Source organism: Chinchilla lanigera, unplaced genomic scaffold, assembly GCF_000276665.1.
Source record: "Chinchilla lanigera isolate Chin_1 unplaced genomic scaffold, ChiLan1.0 scaffold00043, whole genome shotgun sequence".
Classification (NCBI taxonomy): domain Eukaryota; kingdom Metazoa; phylum Chordata; class Mammalia; order Rodentia; family Chinchillidae; genus Chinchilla; species Chinchilla lanigera.
In genome coordinates this window covers 1,434,448-1,460,362 of record NW_004955444.1, presented here as the reverse complement: position 1 = coordinate 1,460,362, position 25,915 = coordinate 1,434,448, and the positions used below count along the sequence as shown (strand labels likewise).

The 25,915-nt window shown below is 49.0% G+C and overlaps 1 long non-coding RNA gene across 1 annotated transcript; it reads right to left on the bottom strand.

Moving 5' to 3' along the window:
* Window positions 1-11,053: 11,053 nt before the first annotated feature.
* LOC106149383 lies at window positions 11,054-24,890 on the bottom strand. The gene is made up of 3 exons (XR_001235535.1): window positions 23,999-24,890; window positions 12,949-13,124; window positions 11,054-12,396 (listed from the first exon to the last, which is right to left on the bottom strand). It is a non-coding gene; the product is annotated as an uncharacterized LOC106149383 (long non-coding RNA).
* Window positions 24,891-25,915: the final 1,025 nt, after the last annotated feature.

Sequence of the window (25,915 nt, the reverse complement as noted above, 5' to 3'; positions counted from 1 at the left end):
GTCACTCTGGACACTCTGTGGCCAGTGTATGCTTTCTTCTCTTTTACCTGCACTGCAAAATTTTCTTTCTCAGCTTTTAGAAATAAATTAGCACCTAATTACCTGAAAGCATGTCATTTTTTTTCTACATGAAAAACGTTTAAGTAAAACCTTAAAGTAATATACTTTAGTTACCCTCCCTGTGTTAAATTATGAAAAAAGATAAATAATACATCCACTTCATTGTTATAAAAATAAATTCTCTTCCTAGCCATTTTGTTTATTGGCTCAATTCAAAATTTGAACAGTTCAATCAGCATGTGTTTTGGGTATTTATATGAAATTAGTTCTTTGTAAATATGAATCATGCTATTAACTGTATTGCGATATTCTTGAACTACTGTCACTTACGTGCTACACACCTCTTGTCTCCAGTCGTCAAAAGATTTCAGATTTTGGAAACTGCACAGCACATTTTTAATACCAAGCACTGTATGTAATAACTCAGCCTTTAAGCACATGAAAGAAGCTGGCTGTAAATAAAATATACAGGAAAATATCCCCATTTTAATCAAGCTATCAAGCTCTGGAAGAAACTCATAGATATTAAACCCTATGTAGTAGGAAAATTATAAAATTACTTATTTCAGACAGAATAAAGACATTTTAAAATATTTTCAAATATTTTTTGAAATTAGTTTTGAAATTTTTGAAGGTTTTTTTTCCCCTACTAATCTGGATTACAGATTTGTTTTCACTATAAAAATAGAGGAAAACAATGGTGGTAAGTTTTATTTAAATATGCAAGGGCTAAAAAAATAGTGGGAACCTCTGCTTATATAACATTTATGAGACAAGATAATGAGACTCTCTCAGAAAAGCAATCAAAAAGTGAGTCATTCTGCAGTGGACCTTCGGTCAGCGTTTCTAACATTTGGCTTCTAAGGGTGTTTGGCTGTGACAGCAGCCGTCTGGTATATAAATCTGCGTAACACCACACTTCCTGGTAGAGATAAAGGCATTTAAGAAATAACCTGTTGCAGAAACCATCGACAGCAACTGTCTGGTGAAATAATACCCAACTTTAACCTTTTAGCTCCCTTCTCTCCCCTCTCCCACCTCCCAGTACTGGGTGATTCGACCCGGAGTCTTCCTATTGAGCTACACCCCCAACCATTTTTTAAAATTTTGAGACAGAATCTCACTAAATTGTCAAGCTGTCTGGGTTAGGCTTGCACGTGCAATCTTCCTGCCTCAGCCGCCCAGTGGGCTAAGGATATAGGCATCCATCGCCACATCCAGCCCAGTTTGTTCTGGTGGCATAAAAGCATTATTTTCCTCTTATACAATAACTCATCCTAAACCAAGATACCATTTAGAACTAGGGGGAAAAAGCCAGTACTGTTTATCGTTTTATTCAGATGGAAAACCAGCAGGAAGAGTCACCAAGGGAGCTGGCAGCAGCTGCTGTCTAACGCTGTCCCGGTGAACTTGCCTGCACAGCTTGCCTGCCCAGGAGCTCCCCAGTCAGCAGGGCCGCTCTGCGCATGCTGGTCAGATCAGCGGCACCAGGGCACCCGGAACTCCTTGCACCTAAGTCAGAAAGCGTGGTGTGCAGCTCGGGGACGTGCATCTCCAGTGAGTGCTCCGGATGATTCTGACGTTTGAGAACTGCTGCTCCTCAGCATCTGGTCTCCTGATTCTCACTAACTTTCACTTTCCTATTAATGCCCTCCCCTCAGCCCTCAGCATTCAACTAAACGCTGCCCCTCCAGCCCAGCTGGTCCATCAGACTTGGACGGCGCTATCACTTACATACCACAGTCCAACGTTACCTATATTTGCTGGGATTTGATCACTCCAAGCCTTAAATCACCCTCTAACTTACAGACAGTTCCCAGCTCTCACTGGCTCAGTTTAGGGTTTTTCAACTTTACAGTGGAGCAGAAGTGACACACATTCGGTAGAAACCATACTTCAAATTTTGAATGTTGATGTTTTTCCAGGCAAGGGACACATGACGTTACCTTCTCTCTTGCTGCTGGGCATCAGGCCCCAGGACCTAAATGCTACAGTGTGTGGTGCTGCCGGTGCTTCATCGGTTCAAGAATTCAATCAACTGCCTGAGCTATTAGACACTTCATTAGAAAGAACAGACTTCGGTGTAGATGTTATTGCCTGACGATAGGCTAATACAAGTATTCTGAGCACGTCCAAGGCCAGCTAGCTAAGCCGAGGTCTCCCTGTGCCAGGTATTTACGTAACCCCATTTTAAGTCGAGCATCTGCATTTCCTCCCTCTGTGTGTTTTATCACGTCAACAGAAGTGAAGCCTCTTGCGGGCAGGAACTATGTCTTTCAGACTGGCTTCCGTCCCATAGCGTCCGTCAGCGCTAAAGCCACAGTGCCTCAAGAAAACGCCTTTGCGTTTGTCACCTCTGTTCCTGCTAGCGTCCTTCCCTCTTCCCACCAACTTCCACGTTTCCCGATTCATTCAGCTCAGAGAACACCTCCGCTGATCTGGCTCCTCTGTAAAGAACTATTTTTCTTCCTTGAAAAAAACCCACAGCGTTGACATTTGTGTTGCTGCTGTTTTTCTGCTTCATATTACAGTCATTTATGCGTGTATTCTCTCCCATCACTTAAAATGGAAATTGCTCAAAGCCACCCTTAAAAAAAGAAAGAAAAAAACTTCGGATGCTTTAGGGCATGGATTATAATTAGTATATTTTCCCCAATATTTATAGCTCTGATCTTAGTTAATCTAACTGTTTACACAGGAAGCAACTCTGCTTCGGAGGGAGAGCCTTCCTCCTAGGCACTCGGAGGTCTGGACAGGCCTGGTGCGGGCAGACAATTGTCACAGTTTGTGTGGTCTAACGAGTGGCCTCGGAAGATCAGACTTGAAGGACCCGGAATCCGCAGGAAACCGAGCCAGAAGGAAACCACGGCAACTTCAGTCCCATCGGTGAGGAAGAAAGAGCTCACCCCAGGGCAAGGACCAGTAGCAGGGGCTTAATTGTTACCAGGTCGCGGTGCGAACCTGTGGGGCCGCTGTCTGGGCTAATGGGAACCCGATGCCGCCCGCTTCCTGACACCCACGAGCCTGACTTCCAACGCAGCAGAAGCGAAGCGCGCAGGCTGCGCTCCCACTCGCGGTTTATTTCCTCCAACACAGACGCGTGCCCCGCCCCCACGCCATCGCCGAAGCGGGCTGCGCCTGGGCCCCCTAGGACTCGGCCGCTCTTCAATTTTCCCCACTTAGCACTTCATTCTAACCTTCAACCCCATGAAAGTCTTCCAGAATTACCTCAGCAGCCCAGAGAACCTCTGGCTCTATGCTTGCAGATCTAAGAATGAGAAAACAATCTCCCAGGTCATTTGCCAGCGGAGCGGCTTGGCCAGCTGGGCGTGCGTCCGGGCGGCCTGCGCGCCGGGAGCTCAGGTGAGAGAATTCCTCCCCGGGGAGGACGGGCCTGCCAGCAAGGGGAATCCGGCAGAGCGCGGCTTTGAGGTCCTGTGCTCCTCTTCCTAACCGCACCCTTCGCTTCTGTCTGGCCACCAGCTCTCCACGAGAATCTATCTGTCTATGTGACCAGAAAAGTGTTTACAGTCCCTGGTGTGTGGGGTCAGCCCCGGGCCCCCACGGCGGGCAAGTGAGATCGCAGGTCTCCTCTCCGAGAACTGTGCTGGAACTTCAAGCTTCCTAGGCTCTTTCTTACCCCAATTCCCAGAGGCGACCCCACCTCTGTGTTTTTCTTTTGCTGAGATTTCTAAAGTTCCCTCTTTTACAACCCTTATCGACATGTAAAGTCCACACTAGGGTGAAAAGGTAGGCGTTTAGGACAGACTGCAACAGCTGGCATAAACGGCCCCTTAAAGGCTGTCCTGGTGAAATGCGTCTCTTTTTACGTGGGGCATTTGTAAGCAGAATGGGAGTGAAACTCGAGAAGATTGTGTGATAACCAGACTATATCCTGTCAAGAGAGTTTCTCCAATAGCACAAAGATGAGCTTCGAGATAGCCTGCCAGATAGCCACTTCCGCCCAGGGGCTCCCACCATAAATCTTCTCTCTTACTCAGGTTTGCAGTGGATTTCTGAGGACAGAGCTCATTTCCCTGGAGAGAAAGGCCTAAGGAAAGATCTGGAATTCCTCCAGTTTAAAAAAAAGCCACCATTCTGCTTAGTCAAACAGCTCCATCCGAATCAATATCCTGCTGGGGGTGGTTTACATTGTTCCAAAGTCTGTTCACAGGTGGCTAGGCAAAGATATAGTTTCTAATCTGGATTTTTCTGAAACAGTAAAGAAAATATTCTTCAGAATAGACACACACACACACACACACACACACACACAAGCACAAAACAACTTTGAATTGTCGTTTTGTAAATAAGCTTCCTTTGTGACATTTTCTGCCTGATTTTGTACTCTCCAGAAATTCAGTAAACTGATAGGTTGACTACACCCCTCCTCCGAGTTATCTACTACACGTATTCTTCATAATGCAATAAAATGTATCATATACTGTTAAGACAAAAATACGCTGAAGAAACCAAAGAAAAGTGTTTATTTCATAGAAAACAAGTATTGTGCATCTGTTCTAGCTCTGACTGGTTCTCTTAAGATTTTGACCCTAGGAGGAAAGTATTTATGGAGGAGCTAGGCCAGCTGAGGTACTTACACAACAGTCTTTGTGCTGGAAGAAAGACATCCAGGAAAACAGCCTCCTCCAAATTGGAGATACACGGGTACTCGAATAACTTAGGAAACTCAGAGTAGCAGATTATATGTGCTTACCATCCTGTTTGGGCTCCTTCGACTTCCTGAAGGGGATCGTGCCCTCCAGGAGCCAGCGTAGGTGGAACAGCTGGAGGTCCTCCCAGGCCCCTGACGTCACAGTTCATCAGTGTTGAGGGACGGAATCCACAAGGCCATTCCTACCCTGCTGCCCGCATAGGAACAAACTTGTTTCCACAGAGAAGTGCTTTTTCTTCCTGCAAATGAAAGAACAACTTTGTTTAGCCACTGAAATATACAGGAAATCATGAAAGCATTAATGCCACTGGGCAGTTTCCATCCCTGGACCTGAGTGGGGCATAGTTCTGTGTTCTGCCCAACTTGGGGGGAGTCCCAAAGTCCAATTCACTCACCTTTTGATTATTCACAGAAGAAACAGCATGCTCTCTGGTTTGTTTTCACTAGAAGAGTGGGAGGGGGCTGGGGATTTAGCTCAGCGGCAAAAAGCGCCTGCCTGGCAAGCGCAAGGTCGTGAGTTCGGTTCCCGGTACCGGAGAAAAACCAAAAAAAAAAAACAAAAACTAGAAGAGTGGGAAACTTGAATAATCTTTGGAATTAGGGAACGTGCATGTGAGATAAAGCAAATACATATGGTGCGAGGTGGAACCACATGTGTACTCACACACGTCCTACAATCCACTGGTTAGAAAATTTGGAAGAAGTTAAACTTGCACAAACTTGGGGTTGGGGCTGAATATTTCACAGATTTCCAAGTATATACATGTGATAGGGTTATATAAATTATATTGTTTTTATTAATTTATGCCTCAGAGAATAAGCACAACCCTGAAGAAGTATGAATTTACTCCTCTGTAATAAGATTCATAGGTAAAAAGTCAATGAATTGCCATGTTATTGTTCCGAAAACATTTAGTGAGTGCATACTATGTACCAGGTCCTGTGCTTGATCCCTCATCTATACATAAAACCAATATGGTTCCTATCCTCAGCATTGGCATCCTGCTTTAAAACGGAGTGCAGTTTCATGCCCTTCGGCCTAAGGAAGGAGAGACCAGCGTAACAAAACTGTCTCCACACTCATGCTAACTTCTGCTCTAACCTGGACCAAAAGGTAGGAGAGTCGGCTTTGTCAACTGGCAAGGTAAATTTGGGCCACCACGGCCTCTGGAGTCACGTTAGGAACACAGGCTCTGCAGTCTCGCTATCGGGCTGAATCTCAACTTTACTCTCACTTCATGCTCACGGGCGTGATACTCACCCTCCCTGTGAGGCTGCAAAGTAACGGTCATATTAATACCCGCCTCATAGGGCTGTAACGATCAGCTAAGTCAAACACACAGAGCCCTTCAAACGGTGCCTGGAAAATGCACAGGTGCTCAAGCAATGCTAGCAGCTGACACTCACGTCTGACCTCCTGCCCAGCCGTGGCTCCACACAAGCCTGCGGGCCAGGCAGGACGGCTTCCACCCTCCGTATCTGTCACAGTTCTCCTTGCCTGCCCTCTGCCTTCCTGCCCCAGCCCCATGATTTTACACACGGCGTTCCCTTGGTCTTTCCACTTCTCTTCTCCTTCAGCCTCACCCAGAGGCCACTTCCTGTAGGACCCTCCTCTCCCCTGAGGCCAAGGGCTGGGGTTCCTCGCTCTCCTTCCCTCTCACCTGCTCTAGTGAGTAGTCCACTCCAAAGCTCACTTTTTTGTTCCATCCCACCAGCTGGGGCTTCCGCGTTGCCATAGGTCAAGCCACTTCCACGTCTGTTAAGTGACGAAGGAATTAATGATGAAGGTGGGGGAGGGTCCTCGGAACCTTCTAATTGGGATCCTTAACTGTAACTTGTGGAGCAGGCAGTGAGAGCAGTCAGTGAGGAGCTCCGGGCCTAATGACGGATCAGCTCCTCCTGACTCTGTAGCACTGCGCTAGTGGCCTGAAAACCATGGTAGGCAGAGACAGCAAAAAATCAGAGAGCAGGTAGCTTTTCATGTGACTTCACCATCTATGGCCTGTGGAGCGGACACCTGCAGGCAGCCTTGAGGGGAATCTGCACCGACCCTTTGTCTTTAAGCACGTGGGTGCCTGCATGCCTCTCGAGGGATGGCTATCCATGCTCTTAACAGGATTTTCCAGTCTGGAAAATTCACAGGGTAGCATTTGCTTCAGGTTACTTCCGAACAGGAACACCATTCTGTGAACTGCAGTAGAAGTCCACAATCGCTATCCTCAAAACATACATTCTTTTAATCTCTGGCTCACCAAAAGCATTACATTTTGATTCACTACATTATTGGTATTAACAATAACAACAACAAACAGGAAATAAACAAATGTCAGCTTCCTAATACTACGACCCCAGGCACATCCACATTTACCAAATACGCACTGAGAAAGAAAAGGGGGAGAGATTTTGTTGCATATCTTGAGAATGGGAGTGTCACATGGGGAAAAAAGTTACCAAGCCCTCACATCCCTCCTAGTCTCTAAAGAGGGTACGGGTACGTATTACATTCATTAGTATAGAAGCTTCAGACTGCTGAGCGCTCTTAATTTCCCCTTTGTGAACGAAACAATTAAACATTAGTAACACTAAGTATAGCTTTTCCATTTTCAAAAAAATGACATCTCCCTATCCTCTTCTTAGTTTCTCTTCCTCCTGTGTTCATCTTGTACTCACGAACTCACCGGTGTGTGCAGAGCTACACCTGGATCTTTATGTCTGGCGATGTGTGCCGTGTTAAGGAACGTAGCTTTCTGATCATGTCCTCACCAGAGGCTCATTCTTTACCTGCTTATACATCCAGTAATGATTTATTGGCCTAGCACAGGCATGTCACTGATGAAAGAGGGTACAATGGTGAGCAAAATCTGTTCTCCGTCCTGGGAAAGTTCTGAATAGTTTGTGACTTGGTAGTTGAAGGTAATTTGCATGTGTGTACCTAAATGATTAATATATTTTGAGCATATGCCACAAAAGTTGAATTGTTATGAAACAATATTTTAACAAGATGACATATTTGTGTCCCCTTGCATAATATCCGGATTAGTAGTTACTCAGCAAAAATACATTCCTCGCTTTCCTACCTTTGAAAACCAATCAGGTTTAATATTCATTTGGGTTTTGACATATCCACTGAAAATCTGTCCAGTGGAGAAACATGAGCATGGTCTTTAGAGACAGACTCATTTGGCTTTCAGTGCTGGATCTCTGCGCTAGATAGAGAAGAAATCTCAACAATGGAGCTTAACCTCTAAGCCTGAAATTCCTCATCTGAAAAATGGGAGCAATTAGTACCCATCTCAACCAGTTATCTTAAGAGTGCTCGAGATGAAGTATGTAAAGCTCTGATCATGTGAGTGCCACACCAACAGCACCCACTCTTCAATGCAATTCCTCTTCCCGACTTCTCGGCTTTGGGAAGCCAGCATACTTGTCCAAGTTAGACTTTCTCGAGGTGAAAAACATGTGTAATTTTGCAACCAAACATCGACTCCAGAAAGGAGAACTGTGAGATTCTGGGATGTTTGTTATTTTTTCAAGATGCATCATGACCAGCACCTCTCCAGCAAGAACCTCCCCTGAGCTGGCAGAAAAGCCACAGCAATGCAAGCCAGCACGCCCTTCCCACGCCATGGCCCGAATCCTGCACTGTCAGACCAACCTCGCTTCCTCACTCAATGGCTTCACCAGGGCCGAGCCAGATCGGCTCCTTAAGGTTCCCACTACGTCTTCTCTCCTCGTTAACAACGCCCTCTGGGAGCACAGCCTCAGAACTACAGATTCTGGGACCAGAGCAGCCGAGGGGAGCCACGCCGGGAAGAAACATCACCCCACCCCAGCCCAGCGCCACCACGTCAAAGGGCCACGCTGTGGGTCTGCCCTGCCTGCTTTTGTCTGCGCTCTCCCGGTTATTGTTTTCATCGCTTTGCCTGAGTCAACAGCCAGACTCTTGTGGCACGGAGCGCAGCAGACAGTGCAGTTTACTTTGCGGAGACTGCGACTGAGGAAGCCAAAGGCCCCTAAAATTAGCTTTGGAAAATCGTTAGCATAAAGCAGTGGTTCTTAAATCTGGGGGAGTCTTGGGCTCTGGAAAATCTCTTTCTGGGGCGGAAGGAAAGACATACATTTTCTACATGTAAAACTGTAATTCCATTTCAGATGAATCACAGACGCCCTTCAGCCTTCCAGCACACTTCGGGTGTCTCTGCCTCATGTAGCGGGATCCCAAACCACACCTGAATTCTTGTCAAGCTGCTGTCTCTGGCGTCACCGCGACCCGACAACGCGGTGAGCGCCTCGGAACCCAAGCACCGAGTCAATCCCACACGGCAGACTGCCTCCGCCCTGTGCGCGGCTCCTCTTCCAAGAGGGGTGACCCTTCGTCTTCCTTGGGACACCCTGGCCCGTTTCCTCAGGGCCAGACGTGGTGCAAAGCTCCAGACGCACCTCAGTCCACGGAAAAGTGCGTTCTGTAGAAAGCACACTGCGTCACGATAAGTGAGGGATCTCCTCTGGGGTCTTTTTCTCACTGGCAGCGGCAGGCTCCAAGGTGACGCACACACCAGAAGACTAAGGAGCCTGGGCGGCCAGGGAGGGAGTTGTTCTCTGCATGGTTCAGGGGGAGCTGCTGGAGGAATTTTTGCTGCCAGCCTCTGCTGAGTGACAGGAAAAGAAGAAAGAATCACGTGAAGGCTCCCAATTCAAATGGTGTGCCCAGAATACCAGGCCCTGGCTGTCCTGGAGAAAGTCGCTCTGGTGCCAGCTTAGGAAACAAATGTGTTCCCACTGCCTCCTGGAAATGCTCTCCCCACCCCCGCTGAGGGGGTGGATTTCAAACAGCTGACTTCTTGCCCTTTTTAATAGGACTGCAAGTGTTCCTGTTTTAATTCTAAAACTTTCCCCCAATTTTCCATTCCTCCAGTGCCGCCCCAAGAAAAGCCAGTATTCTGGGTCACTGGAATGGTGGCAGGTTATTAGGCAGAGAAAGAGGATTAGAGGGGCCATTCACAGCAGCAGCAGCAGCCGCAAACAGTTATGGTATTGAGAGCTCGCGTTGCATGTTAATGAAATGCTATAAAACATCAAACCTGGAGGGACCAGGAAAAGCCATCCAAATCCCCTCTGGAGTTTGCCTTCAGCAGCTGTGACTGAAAGCTCGCGCCTGCCCCATGCCTCCACACTCATGCTTTCCCTCCATTCAAGACACACACAGACTCACTCCCAACCCGGGCATGCGCTAGGAGTGCTGACCGCCCCATCCATCCCTGCCACCCCGGAGCCTTTCCGTCTAAAACCCCAGAGTCCAGGGAGTCTGGCCGGCACGCTGGGGAGAGGCAGACAGTAATTAAGTTAGCTGTTAGCGGCCGTGAGCTGCTTCGGTACTTCATCGCAGCTGCCTGCCTCTGTCTCCCCAGCCGCCCTCCCACGGCTTCCTCTGAGAGCTGTGTGTGTGAGGGAGGAGAGGTTTCCCACAGCTCTGATCTAATTCAGCTGAAATTCAATCTCCGTGTGACCCACCTCAGCCGGCGCTCTCCCACCCCCGCCAGCCTCTGCAGGCCGTGTGTGCTGGCCATTCACACCGTCAATCCGGCAGCCTCCCCTCCGGCAGCCTGGGTGTAGACTTACAGTGTCAGCGGGCCAGCCCGCGGGGCCTGCCTGCTGCCCCGCCGCGCACCCGCTCATCCCCAGCGCTCGGAGGGGACACTCTATACCTGCCACTCAGCCGGCCGGGGGTGCCTGGAGGGACCGCGGCAGAGAAGGCAGCGGAGCCAGCTGAGGCTGCGAGCCCGAAACAGATGTAAAAGACATCAGGCTGGGTTTGCCACGCATCTTCAATGCCCAGAAAGATTTACGGTCCCCTTTAACCTCCTTCTACCATAGGTTGAACTGGGCTTGTTTTATAGCAAGGAAACAGGCCTGGCAGTCACACAGCGAATCACCAGAGCACTGGGGCCTGCGCTGGGGTCCGTGGACGCGGGCTTCCCCTGTGTCCTCTCTCCCTTGAGCTCTGTCCCTGAGCTACGCTCGGTGGGGACCTCACATCTCAGACTCTTTAGAGCCCCTTATCCGCACACAGCCCGAGGCCTGTGGCGTTGACCCTAGACGTGCTCAGTTTGAGTTTGCGTTTTCCTGCTGACCGAGGAAAGGGTAAATATCTTCCAAAAAGGCAGGGGTGGCCAGGGGCCAGCGCTGGCCAGAGAGGCAGGGGACCCGGCATTTTTCGGTCTAATTGGTACCTAATCATGTTATACTGGATCAGGCGTACCTTCTTTTGACCAAGAAAGCTTTGAACTCTGCTCTGCACTTCCTGCAAGGGGAGGATTTCTACCTAGGGGCAGGGAGGCACAGGAAGGCTGAGGTTGCGGGCACCTTTTACGAGCCCCGGGGGCAGAAGGGCCCAGGGTTACAAAGCCGTCATAATTAGCAGAGATGTGTCAGGGCAGGCAGGCAGGCACCTCCTGAACCGGACGCTGCTAGTCTCCCTGCAGGCTCCAAGGCAACGTGGGGAATTCAGCCCAGCTGCAGGACAGGGCGCCCAAGCCATTCTCCAGGGCAGAGAATCCTAGTTATCTCGCATTTATCTTATGCACGTAGTGGAAAGTGAGAGCAAGGTCACACCGTTGTGAGTTATTATTTTTCAGGGCAATATAATTTGCATGAAGATGCCTTTTCGCTCACAATCCACCGCCTGCTCATCCCGATACACAGATAGGAGCAGACAGGTGGGGCTGGAAAGAGTCTCCCTCACCCGCTTCCCCACGAGCCGGACTGGCAAACCGTCCCTCCCTGTGGCCAAGGGACACGTGCTTTCCCCACTCAGCCTGGCACAGAGAGTTTCTCCTCTTTTGCAGCTGCGGGTAGGTGTGGCCAGAAGAAAATCCTTGAGCACTCAGGAAAGCAAACAAACAAACAGAAACGCACTGCGTGAACCTCTCCTGGGCACAGGCCGTGTCTCGGGGGAGGTGTCACGGAAGAGAGCAACTGCGGTTTCGGAGGAGGAGGCTCTTCTCTGCCCGGGGAGGAGGGAGATTCCCAGCCAAGCTCAGAAATAATAGTCCCTCCGAGTCCTGAGAAAACTGCCCGAAACGTGAACACATCAATCTCGAGGAAGCGAGGCTGGCGTTTACCGACTTAATTTCATATAATTATTTCAGAGTTTGAGTCTTTACAAGAAAGAGGGAGTGGAGGGAAAGGATCAGAAAATTGAAGGGGATGGACAGAAAGGGAGGAGACTGTCCTTGTTTTGAAGATTCCCATTTCTGCGGCCTGCCCAGGGCTCCACCCGGGCCTTCCTCTGCCGGGGGCAGATGCGCAGCGCGCTCAAAGCGTGCGGAGCGCTCGGGGCCGGGTTTCAGCTCGCGCCTGTCTCTAAAAGGCCCTTCAGGAAAGCCTCCTCTTGTGTCTCGGGCCTGGAGCGGCCGGTGCGCAGTGAAGTACGGCCAGCAGGCCCGCGCCAGCCCTGCCTCCCGACGCGGCTCCGTAAGCGAACGCAGCTCCCCCGGCTCCCTGCCTGCCGCGGAGCGCTCGCACAGGCCGACGCGGTGAGTTCAAATGCTGCCGCGCGAGCGGGCGGCGGCCCACACAGCCCGGGAGGGCCAGCGCGAGTGAGTCAGTCCTTCAGCTCCGCCATTCCGAGTACTGACAGGAGTCAGAGGTGTAAAATCCGGCTGTGTGAACAAAAAACCGGGGTATCATCTAGTTCGTTAAAGATGTACATTACAGGGCCGGGGAGACGGCTCAGCGGCACAAGCGCCTGCCTGGCAAGCGCAAGGTCCTGAGTTCGATTCCCAGTACCAAAAAGAAAAAGAAAGAAATGCACATTACGAAGGCCCCTCCTCCTCTAAGTGTAGTCAAACCGAGTTCTAAACAAGCGCTCCGGGTGATCCTGAGGCAGAGCCGGCAGCCTGACTTTGTTTTGCAAAAAGAGAACCTTTCCCACCCCTGACTCCCACCTCCTAGCGCTGCTCTCACTGGGGCTGGATGTGCGGTCGGAGCGCGCCGCACTCACACCCTTTACTAATATTTCCGGGTCTGCAACAGCAAGGCCCAGAGAGCAACAAAGCAGCATGCAGGAGTACACAGATGGGTCTGGTTTCCCTTCAACGATGAGAGAAATGCATGTCTGCTCTGAGCAGGTGATGAACTGATCCAGAAAATGTCGCACAAGTGTTCTCTGCTAAGCTTCAGGGTCAAAGTCAGCAATGCGAAAGAGCATATACCTCCGTCCCGGTGGAAAGGACTTCGGTTCGGGGCAGTGTGCGGCGGGGCTGGTGTGGGTCACGCGCTGTCCAACGGCCTTGCTCGCTTGCGCGGCTTTCCGCAGGGCTCTGCCCAGGAGGACGGTGCGGGAGGAAGCTGAGGGAGTTAGCTCTGGGGCTGCTGTTTGTTTTCACACCTGCGGGTTTGAAACAAATGACAACAGTCAGGGATAACATTTTAAGACCGTGAAGTGGGGCTAATGAAACGAAGGCCTTCCGTAAGAGGAGTCCCCCGTGGGGACCACTGCCTACACTAAGGGACATAAAGCATGACTCGGAGGAAGAATTTCCTAGAAAGTGATGGCCCCTGAAAATTTCAGGGTAACTTTTCACCCATATTAGACTCATGTGCCTTGCAGCTTTGCATTTCTAACATGAGAAAAACCAAACCAAACCAAACAAACGATTTTTTTAAGCCCTAACAAAAATGGCTCCTGTAAAACCTAAATAGAGAACCACACTGTATTCCATTTACTCACAAGGAAAGGCTCAGTCCTTCCCTGTAGTTCTGACACACACATCCCGGCAACATCTGTGTGTGTGTGTGTGTGTGTGTGTGTGTGTGTGTGTACTGGTCTTCTTTGCACACTGTAGACACTGACAATGAGAAAAGCATGGCGGAAGAATCCCAAAGACGTACATAACACCCAGGTGACAGGTGACGGCGGCAAAGGGCAGAGAGGCTGAGCGCTATTTAAAAGTTTACAAAATAACTTCCAAAATCACAGAAATCTAGGATTCTTTATGTTCCCAAAGGACCAACAGGGCCCTACTGTTTTGTGGTAAACAAGAAAACTTTTGTTCACTGCAATGATCCTGAGACATCAAGAAAAAAAGATAAGTACGTTCTATTTCCCCGTTTGGGAGAGCACGAATAATGGGTTTTGGAAAGATGTTTATCAAAATGGTTAAGATTAAAGAGTTGTCTGTATTGAAAAAGGAAAATCTTTTATCTTTCAAAAATTCTCATTTTCTCAAAAAATAAATCCCCCCCTTCCCCCGCAAGTTTCTGGATAAGCGAGATCTGTCTTCTAAGGAGCAAACATGGGGAAGAGGGGGAGAGGCTGAGCAGGAGCAGCTGTTTTGAGTTAGAAACATGTTAATGACAGCACAAGAGCCAGTGAGCTGCTCGGGCTGGGCCTGCAGGTCAAAGGAGCAGCAGATTAAACTGCTGAGTGAAAACAATTGCTGAGGCCCTCGATGGTGACGTGAGGAGGGAGATTTGGAAGGCAGCACTGACTGGACGGGGTCTCTGGGGCACAAAACCATCCTGCCCCAGGATCAGAAGCAGGTGATGCTCTGGCCCTCGGTGCTAAGGGCTTCATCTAATTCACCAGCGTCTGAATTTTCCTGAGAGAGTTGATGACCTGAGCACAGATGGGCCAAGGCAGGAACCCGAGGGGAGCAGAGAGACGCCTGCACTGGGATATTAGTGATAAACACAAACGCCATGATTGCTAAGAGGCGCAGGCGCTGGAGGCACCGAGGAACCAGGAAACAGTAGGTGATTGTATCTTTGCAGTGGTTTCTGCAGAGCGGGGTCAGCAGGTCGAGGCAGAAACGAGCAGTTAATTACGTCCTCGTGTCTCTAAGTCCGCGCAGGCCTCCAGCAAGAGCCGCAGCCCCTTTGGAAGAGACCTGAGCTGGCAAAGGGATGGGGGGGAGGGTGCCAGGCACTAGCCTTCCCTAGGTGAGGGGCACTGCGCCAGGTACCTGCTCCATCCTTTCTTCAGTGTCCCTAATACCCAGACACTGAGAACGTACCCCGCGCCTCCCCTGACCCGGAACTGTTTCCATGTAAATGGAGCTGAGGCTGGACGGGTAGTCAGCTTTTGTCACTGTCACCGATACCTGACAGAAACGGCCTAGAGGAAGCTATCTCCCTTTCGGCTCAGCTCCAGGCTCTCAGGGCCCGGTCAGCTGGCTCCACCGCTGGGGCTGAGGTGAGGAGAAGCGGGGGTGCCTGGTGGCGCCACGCCACTCTTCTCACGGCAGCCGGGGCCAGAGAGCAGGGGTACAGCCTGAGGGAGAAGGGGCGGGACAAGGTCCCCCACAGGCGCAGCCCAGGGGCCAGCTTCCTTCCGCCGCGCCCGCCTCTGAACGCTCTGTGGGGGACTCTTCCTAAATCCAAGCATTACCGCTTGTTTTAGAAATGGAGAAACAGACGAGGAACACAGTCTTCCTCTGCTCAAAAACCAGAAGCTGCTCTCAGCGGAATGGGAATCTTAATCAGCCCCAACTGTCTCCCGAGCCGCTTGACAAGGAGCCATGTTGAGGATTTTGAAAGCACATAAATCTTTCAAAAATTTTTTGTACTTCTTTATGACATCTTCTAATTTATGCTGTGGATCATCAGAAATAAGAAGTACACATCATTAAGTTCAAAAAAGTGTTGGAGGTCTTGGGCATCCCCAACCCCTTCCTGACAAGTGACTCCTAAGTGCAGTCTCCTCCCCAGACCCGGACGTGCACTTCCCTTTGCCTACGACTGTACATGGCATTTCCACTCACTGCTCCACCCCTTTGAAACAACTGTACTTGACTCAATGTACCCCAGAGACAGGTCTGGTGTCACCTTCTCTTCTTTGTAAGTCATTGAGGCCAACAGGCTGGACAGTCCCAAACACACGTGGCTTGCCTCTACCTAGAGGGGGAGACTGGCACTGTGGACTTTTAAGGACATCTAAAGGATTTAGAACCCAGGTACTGGGCCAGGGATGTAGCTCAGCAGCATAAGCGCTGGCCTGGCAAGCCTGAGGTCATGCGTTCGATTCCCGGTACCAAAACAACAAAAAAAATAGAACCCAGGTATGAATGCAGGGTGTGCGTCAGGATCCTACACCTCAGCCGTTCTGCTGCACCCAGAGTCCTGCCGGTGAAGGATGACAAGACATGAGGAGCATATGACAGGCATGAACAGTAATCTTTATTGCTGCTGTGGTCATCTCAGTATACAGCCACCGGGCTTTCCCTTGACAGAAATATGAGGTAAGAAAAGTTTGACTTTGGGTGTCTGCCTGCCCATTCCCGGCCCTTTGCCCTGAGCAGAAACCTGCTCACCCTTTCCACAGGTGTGTCTGCCCGCATAGTCTTTTCCTTTGAGCGTCACAGAGCATGGAACCTGGGAGGGACAGCAGAGGTATTCTGATTTGGCCCCTTCTTGTGCAGATGAAGGCAGTGAACTTCAAAAAGGGGCTACCGCCAGGACCACAGAAATCCGGCGGCAGAGCTGTAGCTGGGAGCAAATCACCTGTCTCCTTTCTGTCTGCACACCTGCACTGGGATGAAGAAAAATGAACGTCCTTCCCAGGGATGCACACCCTTTAACAGGGCTCAAAGGACCAAGCTACCCGGCAGGGAGGGTAGGACATTAGCAACCAGCTGCAAAGCAGAGCGGGGGTCTTCAGGCCGGCAGCCCACGAGGCTCCGGATTCCAGAATGCATCCTTCTCAACACCCGGAGGTTTGACGCTCACACCAAGCCTGTGTCTCAGATCCCTTTCAGCAGTGACGCCTTCCGAGTAGGAGAGGAAGAGACCCAAAGCAACTACGTCCTTGCGCATGTCATAACTGGACCGCAAGCAGTGTGGGCCTTCTCGTACAGGCAGTAATCCACATTATTTTCCCCCAAGAAAATTGAAGCTAAGAAGAAACTCTCATTTCCTTTTTCCGTTATTCGTGGTCTTTTGTTGTCAATGTAGTGACTGCTCAGCTACAAACGTGACCCAGAAGAGGGCCAAAAGGTAGAGAGCAGGGTCAGGGGACACGGCCCTGAACCCGCGCAGTGTCCGTGTTTATTCGCCTTGGTGACTCCCAGGCCATTTTGCCTGAGCTGACTGATCAGGCTGCAAGACAGCAGGTTGTCTCATCCTAAGCATGGCTTCTTAGCATAATCTCGGTAGCTTTCTACTTCCCCTCCTTTCTTCTTCCAACAGCGGGAGTAGCTTTGCCGCTTCCATGTAGCCTCACCTCTGCATCCCCGCTTCCTTCCCCTCTATCTTAGCAAAGTAAGTGCATGAGAAACAAAGTCCAGGAGGCTGACTTAACCAGCGTGTCCTCGGTGTGCCTGAGACCAGCCCATGACTGCTATCCTTGCTCTGTGCCTGTGAATCTAGAAGGTTTGGGAGCATCTGGCTCGTGACCAAATGCAAATACTCACATGGGTTGTGCATGCCAGAGGTTATCATGTTGCTTCAATGCTAACAAGGATAAAGACTGATTCTAGACAGGACCCTTGACACCAGTCATTGAGTTTTCTGGGGTCCTTAATGAGGGACCTGCAGGATCTTTTCCACAAGGGATCCACCTATCACCATGAAATTCAAGTTACATTCCAAGAAAACAACTCTGGGCTGTTTTGCAGTCTATCCCATCATACATTCATGTTTATTTTAATATAAAATTTTCTCCCAAAACTGTTGGTAAAAGGGACACTTCAAGAAGGTGTGCCACATTTATCCTATGACTCCCAGCAACTTAAAAAATCAAAGTTAATCCTTATGGGCACCATTCAAAGAGCCAACCTCTTTGAAAGTGTGGGTTCCAATTTTATCCCAAAGTTTTTTCCCCGTCAAATATAAAATGTTTCTGCTGAATAAATGTAACTTGGGATGATATATAGTCTGTGTATTATTTTTTTCTAAACTCTTTTGATCCACACCCTTGCTAAAAGTTTACACCAGACCTTGTTAATTCTATGTGCCAGCAAATTCCTTGACCACAATTTATTGGACCTGACCCAAACTGGTCCAATCAGAAAATCTCCTGAGACTTTAGAATTGAAATCCAGGGCTAGTGTTGGGTCCAAGAGCAGAGAGGTAATATAGAACCAGGGCTGACAAGTCTTCTTATGCCATGAACATTTAAACCAGAGCAAGCTGGCACAGGAAGAAAAACAGAAGAATTAAGCAAAATCATTTTAAAAGAAAAATAAGTTAATGAAATATTTATGTTTTATATATCAGTTTATATTTAAAAAGTAAAGTTTTGGGGCTGGGGATTTAGCTCAGCGGCAAAGCACCTGCCTGGCAAGCTCAAGGTCGTGAGTTCGATTCCTGGTACCAGAGAAAAACCAAAACCAAAGACATCTGCTTTGGGGGCTGGGGATTTAGCTCAGCGGCAAAAACGCCTGCCTGGCAAGCGCAAGGTCGTGAGTTCGGTTCCCGGTACCGGAGAAAAACCAAAAAAATAAAAAATAAAATAAAAAGTAAAGTTTTTTCTGACCAAAGTGAATTAAACTGAAATTGATAACAAAAAACTATATTGAAGACCACTAGATATTTAGAAATTAAATAACATACTTATAGATAATTCACAGGAAAAAAATCTTACCATCAGATAAGTTTTAAAATATGTTGAGATAAATGAAATAAAATCAAATTGTGTGGGATATAAGTAAAACAGTGCTAAGAGAGAAATTTATATAGTATTAGATCCTTGCACTGGAAAAAGAAAAATGTCTCAGATTAATGCTATAATCCTCTACCTTGAGAAATTTGAAAAAGAACAAATACATCCAAATCACGAAGAAGAGAGGAATATAAAGGTAAAAGCAGAAAATTAGTGAAATAGAAAACACAGAAACAAAAGATAATATGACTAAAATTAAAATCTGGTTCTTTATCAATAAAATTGAAAAACCCATAGAGACTAAATTAAGAAATGACGCAAGTTGCCAGTGTCAGGAATGGAAGGGTGAGTAGATCCTGCAGGCATTTAATGGATAACAATAATGTATAAATTTGTGTATTTGCCAGGCATGGTGGCGCACGCCTGTAATCCTAGCACTCAGAAGGCTGAGGCTGAAGGATTGTCACTAGTTTGAGGCCAGCCTGAGCTACAGAGTGATCTCAAGACCAGCCTGAACTGCATAGTGAGACCCTGTCTCAAAAAAAGACCAAAAAAAGAAAAGAAATTTGTGTATAAATTTCACAACTTAGAAGAAACGACCAAAGTCCTTAAAAATCATAAAACTACCACATCTCACTGAAAAAGTAATCATTTGAAAAATGTCCGAATCTATTAAAGCAATTGTATTAATTTTTTTAAAAAGTAAAATTCCAAGTTCAGATCGTTCCAGTAGAGAATCCTCCCAAATATCTGAGGAAGAAAGAATACCTACTCTAAGGAAACTCTTGTAAAATAAAAGAAGATATATTTCCCAACGCAGTTTATGAACTCAGAATTGTACTGAGAGACCAACCAGAGAGACATCATACACAAAAAGGACTGACCGTCATTCCCATGAACATAGGCATGAAAAAATCCATAACAAATCCTAGCAAATTGAATCCAGCAATATAGAAAAAGGAAAATGCATTATGACCAAGTAGATTTTTTCCTTAGGAATGCAAAGTTGTTTTTACATTTGAAAATCCGTTAATATAATTTAGTATATTAAACTAAAAAAGAAAAATGATATAATCATCTCAATAGATATGAAGTATTTGACAAGACTCAACACTCATTCATGGTAAAATTCAAAGTCACAAGAAACTATAAATAACAGGGAGCTTCCTCACCCTCAAAAAGGAGCTGATGTCTAGAGCCAACACTATATTTAATGAAGATCGAAAGTTTTCTCCTAAGATTTAGAACAACACAAAGATGTTTACTCTCGTCACTTACATTCAATGTTACACCATCAGTTCTAACCCTTGCAACAAGGTAAGAAAAAACAAAGGCACACATAAGAGAAGCAAAACTGTCTTTTATTTGCGTATGACATGACATGTTTGTATAAAACCTTGAATCTACAAAAATGTTACTGGAGTTGGAGACGCAGCCCAGTGGGAGAGTTCTTGTCTAGCATTCCAAGGCCCTGGGTTTTATCCCCAGCACTATCAAATAAGGTACTAATACAACAAATAGAAAGCAACTAGTGTGTGAGTAAAGTGAGAGAATAAGATTCAAGTTCAATATTAAAAGTCAATTGCATTTTTATATACTATCAAAAAATAATTGGGTTGATTCAGAGAGTAAAGAATTGCTAGGATGGCCTCCACTAGAACTTCAAAATTCTGCTCATAGAAATAGCCCATCAGGAGAATGAGAAAACAATTGACAGGCTAAGAGGAAATATTTATAAAACACACATGGGATAATGTTACCTCACAACAAAGAACTTTTAAAATTGAACAGTAAGAAAGCAAATAACCATCAGGTGTTGTGGCATATGCCTGTAATCCCAGCACTCAGGAGGCTGAGGCAGGAGGATAGTTGCGAGTTCGAGGCCAGCCTGGGTTACAAAGTGAGCTCAAAGCCAGCCTGAACTGCATAGGGAGACCCTGTCTCAAAAAGACAAAAAAAGAGAAAGCAAATAACTTTAATTAAAAATAGGCAAAAGATCTAAATGGGCACATCACTAAAGATTGCAGATGGCAAATAAGTATATGGTAGGCTGCTCAATATCACGTCATTAGGGAACTGCAGACTGCAGCAGCAGTGTCTACCACGGCACACCTACAGAATGGCCAAATGCAGCACACTGACACCACCAACTGCTGCAAGGATGTGGAGCAAAGGGAGCTCACGTTCACTGCTGGTGGGAATGCAGAGTGGTACAATCACACCAGAAGACAGTTTGCCAGGCACTCGCAAAACTAAACCATGTGATGTAGCAATTGCAAGAGTTAGAAAAAAATCAACTGGTGGTTGCCAGGGCTTAAGGGGGGAAAGAGGATGACGGGGTGGAGCACATAGGGTGTTTAGGAAAATGAAACAACTCTGTGTGATATCATACTGGGGCTACCTGTTGCGTACATTTCTAAAGCCCATAGGATGTACAACACCAAAACCGAATCCTGATATGCGCTATGGACTGCATGTGATCGTGTTGTGTCCTGTAGTTCGGATCTGAAATTGGTCCCTGCAATGACCCATGTGTTTGAAGCTCAATTCCCAGGTTGTCACTGCTGGTAGTTGGTCAAATCTTTAAGATGTGGGTCTAGTTTTAGGTCGCTGCAGTGCACCCTTCAAGGGGTGGTGGGACCCCACTCCCTTCCTCCTTCCTTTGTGTCTTGGCCGGGAGGTGAAGGGCTTTGCTCTGCCATATACTCCCAGACGTAATGAGCTGATTCACCACATGCCCAAAACCAGTGCAGCCGAGTGACCATGGACTGGGACCTTCAAAACTGTATGCCAAAGTAAACCTTACCTCTTTATAAGCTGTTTATCAGGTATTTTGTTACAGTAATTGAAAGCTGATTAACACAATGTGTCATTGTAGGTTCAATAACTATATCGTTACTGCTGTGGTATAGGATTTTGAAAGCGGCTATGGTGCATACATGGGAACAGGGCGTAATGGGAAATCTTTGAGCCTTCTTCCCAACTGCAAGCTGCAAACACGGAGGCTCAGCCAGTGGAGCTAAAGTGAGACCTACGGGGGTGGGCACCAGGGGTGTCTTAGTCACTTTCTTGTGGCTGAGACACCATACCCGACACCCAGAAATCAAGGGAAGAGAGGTTTGCTTTGGCTCAGTCTAGAGATGCTTCCGCTCACAGTTGGTTGGCTCCAAGGCAGGGCAGCATGGCAGAGGGCTGCTCCTGGCATGGCAGCAGGAAGCAGCAGAGATCAAGGGAGGGGGGCGGGAACGAGCCCTTCCAGGCCACGCCCCCAGTGAACACCTCCTCCAATCAGCTTCGCCTCCCAACATCGCCTTGAGCTATACGCCCGTCTGTGATAGTTAACTGATTGCCTCGATTTGAGTAAAAAACAGTAAACTGGGTCAGCACATTCTCAGTTCTCAGATGTGCCGAAGACAGAAGACCCAGGCTGGGAGTGAGCGGCAGCAAACAGGCTTGCCGCCAAACGGAACGGAAGCGAGACGCGGAAGGAAGGCCGCTTCTGCTTCTTCAGAGGAGCTCCAGTCTTCACCGTGACCTCGGCTGTCATCTCCCGGCTCCCAGAGCACGCCCTTCAGGCACAGACGAGCCCGCGGCACTGCAGGGAGCCCGCGGCCCCGACGGGACCCCTCGGGTCTCCAGCGCGCAGGCAGACCTTTTGCGGTCTTCCACTCTGTGCGGCGTTGTAAGCCGGTCGTGTGAATTCTTATATCTTTGCACACCTTGCATTAAGCCTATTTGTCTAGTGAGCGCTGACTGGTACCGCACCCTCGGACTAACCCACTGATAAGTCTCACGCCCTGCGCGGCAGTCACCTCCAGCAGCCCTAGGCTGGAGGGAATCTAGGGATAAACCGTAACAAGGCTGGAGCTGGATCCTTTCAAGCATCTGCAAAGAGCAAAAGGTGATTTGGAGGAATTTCCAGTGATGAACCAACAAGAAAATTTCCTAAACCACTTCGAAATTATCATTAGAATCTTCTATGAGTGTTTTTAAATTTAAACCACATTTGTGAAACAGAAGCAAATTATCTAAAAGTAGAAGAAGAACCTCTAAGCGAAAAGGGGAGGGGGTTGAAATTTTAAAAATTATGTTACTTCGCCTGATGGAGCCGTTCCTGTAAACCCAGGAGACGGGTTGCTTTGGGGAAGGCGAAGAGGGGGATGGGGAGCTGCTGTTTTCCTCAGCAAACCTGCTAGAACTAGTTGACATTTAAGGACAAAATGTGTTACCTTGATGAAGAATAAGAGTGTAATGGCCCGCGCCTTTCAATCCTACATCACAAGTGAATTGTTTTGTTTTGTTTTGTTTTGTTTTGTTTTGTTTTGTTTTGTTTTTTGAGACAGGGTCTCGCTATGTAGTTCAGGCTGGCCTTGGGCTCACTTTATGGCCCAGGCTGGTACAAGTGAATTTCTTTTTTTTTTTTTTTCCGGTACCGGGAGTCGAACTCACAACCTTGCACTTGCCAGGCAGGCGCTGTGCCACTGACCTAAATCCCCCCCCCAACAAGTGAATTTCTCAAAGCCCTATTCTGTGCAGGGACACAGCCCCAGCCTTGCCGCCGGGTTCCTTTACAGCTTCCACACTCTTCGCTTCACCCCAGGGCTCTTTCTGGTAAAAGACGGCTCCTTGGGAGAGGAGGATGAGGACAAGGACGAAAGCGCCGGCATCTCTTTCCTGTCTGAAAATGTTCAAATGGACTGAAACAGAAATTACAGAGGTAGGGGTAAATCCAAAGGCACCAACAGTCACAATAAACTAGAACGGCGCGCTCATGGCCCACGGTAAACAGAGATTGTCAGCCCGCAAGCGTCCACCGAAACAAGTCACTGCAGTTGCACTGTGCATGCGTGCACGCACACGCCGGGACGTTCACGCGGGAGCACAGCCCCCTCTGACGCCCGCTGCCCCTCCAGCCCGGCTGAGAAGCGGCCTCCTCTGCGAAGCCTCCCTGCCGACTTGCTTGTCCTTCTCTGCGTCCCTCTGCCCTCGCCCCAGGCCCCCTGCGGGGAGCCGCCGCGCGCGTACAGTGGGTGCGGGCGCCGCGCCGCTTGGCTCAGCGGGCCTGGGCCTTCACCCCGCGGGGCCTGTGTGTGCGCTTCGCCCAGCGGAGATGAGGGGCCTGTGTTGGGCCCCGGCGTCCCCTCGTGAGGTCGTGGAAGCCACGTGTACGAGCGTCACCTGCAGGCCGAGCCGTGCGGCGGGCCGCGGTGGGGCCGCGGGGCCGCAGCACAGGCGGGGAGGCGGGGGCGCGTGAAGCGCCGGGCGCCGCACCGCCTTCCCGGGCGCGCATTTGCAGCTTCCAGAGGCTGGAAGTCCGCGAGGCCCGCCCCGCTTCCTGTGATTCCTGCTCTTTATGCGGCTTCCTTGGGTGGTGCCGTGTTCCTCACCACAGGAAGAGCCGGCAGACGCAGCCTCGCACCATCTACCAGTGCGCTTTTCCTCCTCTGCGGCACGACCCCCCGCTGCCCGGTGTCCCTACTGCCCGGACACAGTGCCTGGTCACAGGGGGATTAATCCTTGCCGCCGCGTTAGTGAAGGAGGCGTGCTTACTCTAAGGCCGTAGGTGTGTCCGCACCCGTGCTGGGGGTCGCACACAGAACCTCCCAAGGTGGGAATGGACTTCCGCAAGCTCCCAGGCCCGTGGGCAAACGGCCTCACAGTACCTGCTCGAGATGCGGAGGCTCGGGCAGGTGCTCCGTGTGCGGAGATCTCGGTCTCCCTGCTGTCCGCGTACCTCTGCACATCACTCGATGTTAAGAAGTACTGTGTGGGTTTTTCTAGAAACCAAAAGTACAGGCAATTCTTCTGAGAGCTTGCTGATTACTCTGAGCACATTGTGTTTTAATTTTGATCTCTGGAAAATATCAAGAACAAGAAAAGAACTTCCACCCCCACCCCAGCAAAGCCCAGCTCCATAGGAAAAACAGCACTGAAATAATACAAACATCTTGGATCAACCCTCTTTTGAAAGTAAGAAACGCGCCTCGCCCTCTCAACAGGCCTGACGTCTGCACAGTTTGTTCGCCAAGCGAGTGGGATTTGGCAGCAGTCCTTGTAAACTCCAACCGCAGGAGGCCTCTGATTGAATTGAAATTGTTTCCTTCGGTCAGATGGGGGGGGCGCTCCCCTGCAGGATGTGAATTCACCGCGTGGCCGTGGGGTCAGGCTGGGGTGGTGGTCGGGCATGTAAGGGTGAATGCACACCCACTCACCCCCAAATCTCCAATGAGGCACTGACACTGCCCAGAAGAAACTTGGAAGGGTCTATCCATTCTCATCTATCCTCAATATTTTTTGAGTGATTAGAACTTAATCAGAGAGACAGGGCAAGGAAATTGGAAATGACAAAATGCAAAAGGCAAAACTGACAGTTTTCCACAAGTCGTTAACCTGGCCTCCTCTCTGGGCACACACACAGCCTGTAACATTCGAGGGGCCAGCGGCAATCCCAGGGATACCAGGCACATCCTCCTTCATGAGGACCAGAGACTGGGACAAGAAAGCAGGTTTGGGTGGGATGAAATTCCACGTTAGCTGGTGAGGTGCACACCTGAAACACCAGCTCTCTGAGAGGCTGACACAGTAGGATATCGAGTTCAAGCCCAGCCCAGGCAACTTCGCAACTTTCTCAGAGCCTGTCTCCAAAAATAAATAAAAACGCTGGGGATGGAGCTCAGTGCAAAGGCCATTGCTTCAATCCCCTGAAAAATAACCCCTCTTGCCTCTTGGTAGACCACTAAGACCATCCCTGCTTGTTCTTCTTGAGCAGAGTCCTATTACCCAAAGAAAAGATGCTATTTGCGTGGGGGGGGGTGAGTTTTCTTTCTGGTCACCAGGTCTTGGACTTGAACTTCTGCCCTGGAAAATGTGCCAGCCCCGGAATCCTCGCGGTGTTCCCAGTCGGGGGTTTGCGCAAGTGTTCCACAGAACAATGTGGTGGATCTTCGGATCAGCAGTTGGAGCACTGGTGGATAAGCTAAAGAACTATTTTGATTGTAAAACAAAAATGTATTACAAAATATAATGCACCACTTACACACATGTTTAAAGATAAAACACAAGGCTATGAAGAAATCTGCTGCCTGCAGTGGGGGCAATAAGCCATGCCCAAGACAGCCTGGCAGACACAAGCACTCTCTTCTTCCCCGCCAGAGAACTGGCGGAAGATTTAAGAAGTTCCGCCACCCCCCACAGAGGACCACAGGTCACCTTTCCCCACTAGTTATAGAACTTTACAGGCAAAAAAGCATCAGAGAAGTGCTTGCTGCTCCCTGTCATTTTACCAGCGGGGAAACAGGCCCAGGAGGCGAAGGGCTGGCCACATCTCCCCTGGGCCTGTGCTGCTGGCACTGGCCCCAGCACATGTGCCTGACCACCGCCGGAGGACTGAGGCTGCTGAGAGAAGATAGTCGCAGGTGCAGAGGGCGCCTGAGCACGTTCACCCTGTCACTCAGACATGCACGGAAATGAGCTTCGTTTTCCCTTTGTCTTCTAGTGGGTTTGGCCTCCTTGTCTAGGCAGTGAGACGGGAGTGAGAAATCCCCGCCTGCACTCTGGTGGTCTGCGGAGGTGGTGTCCAG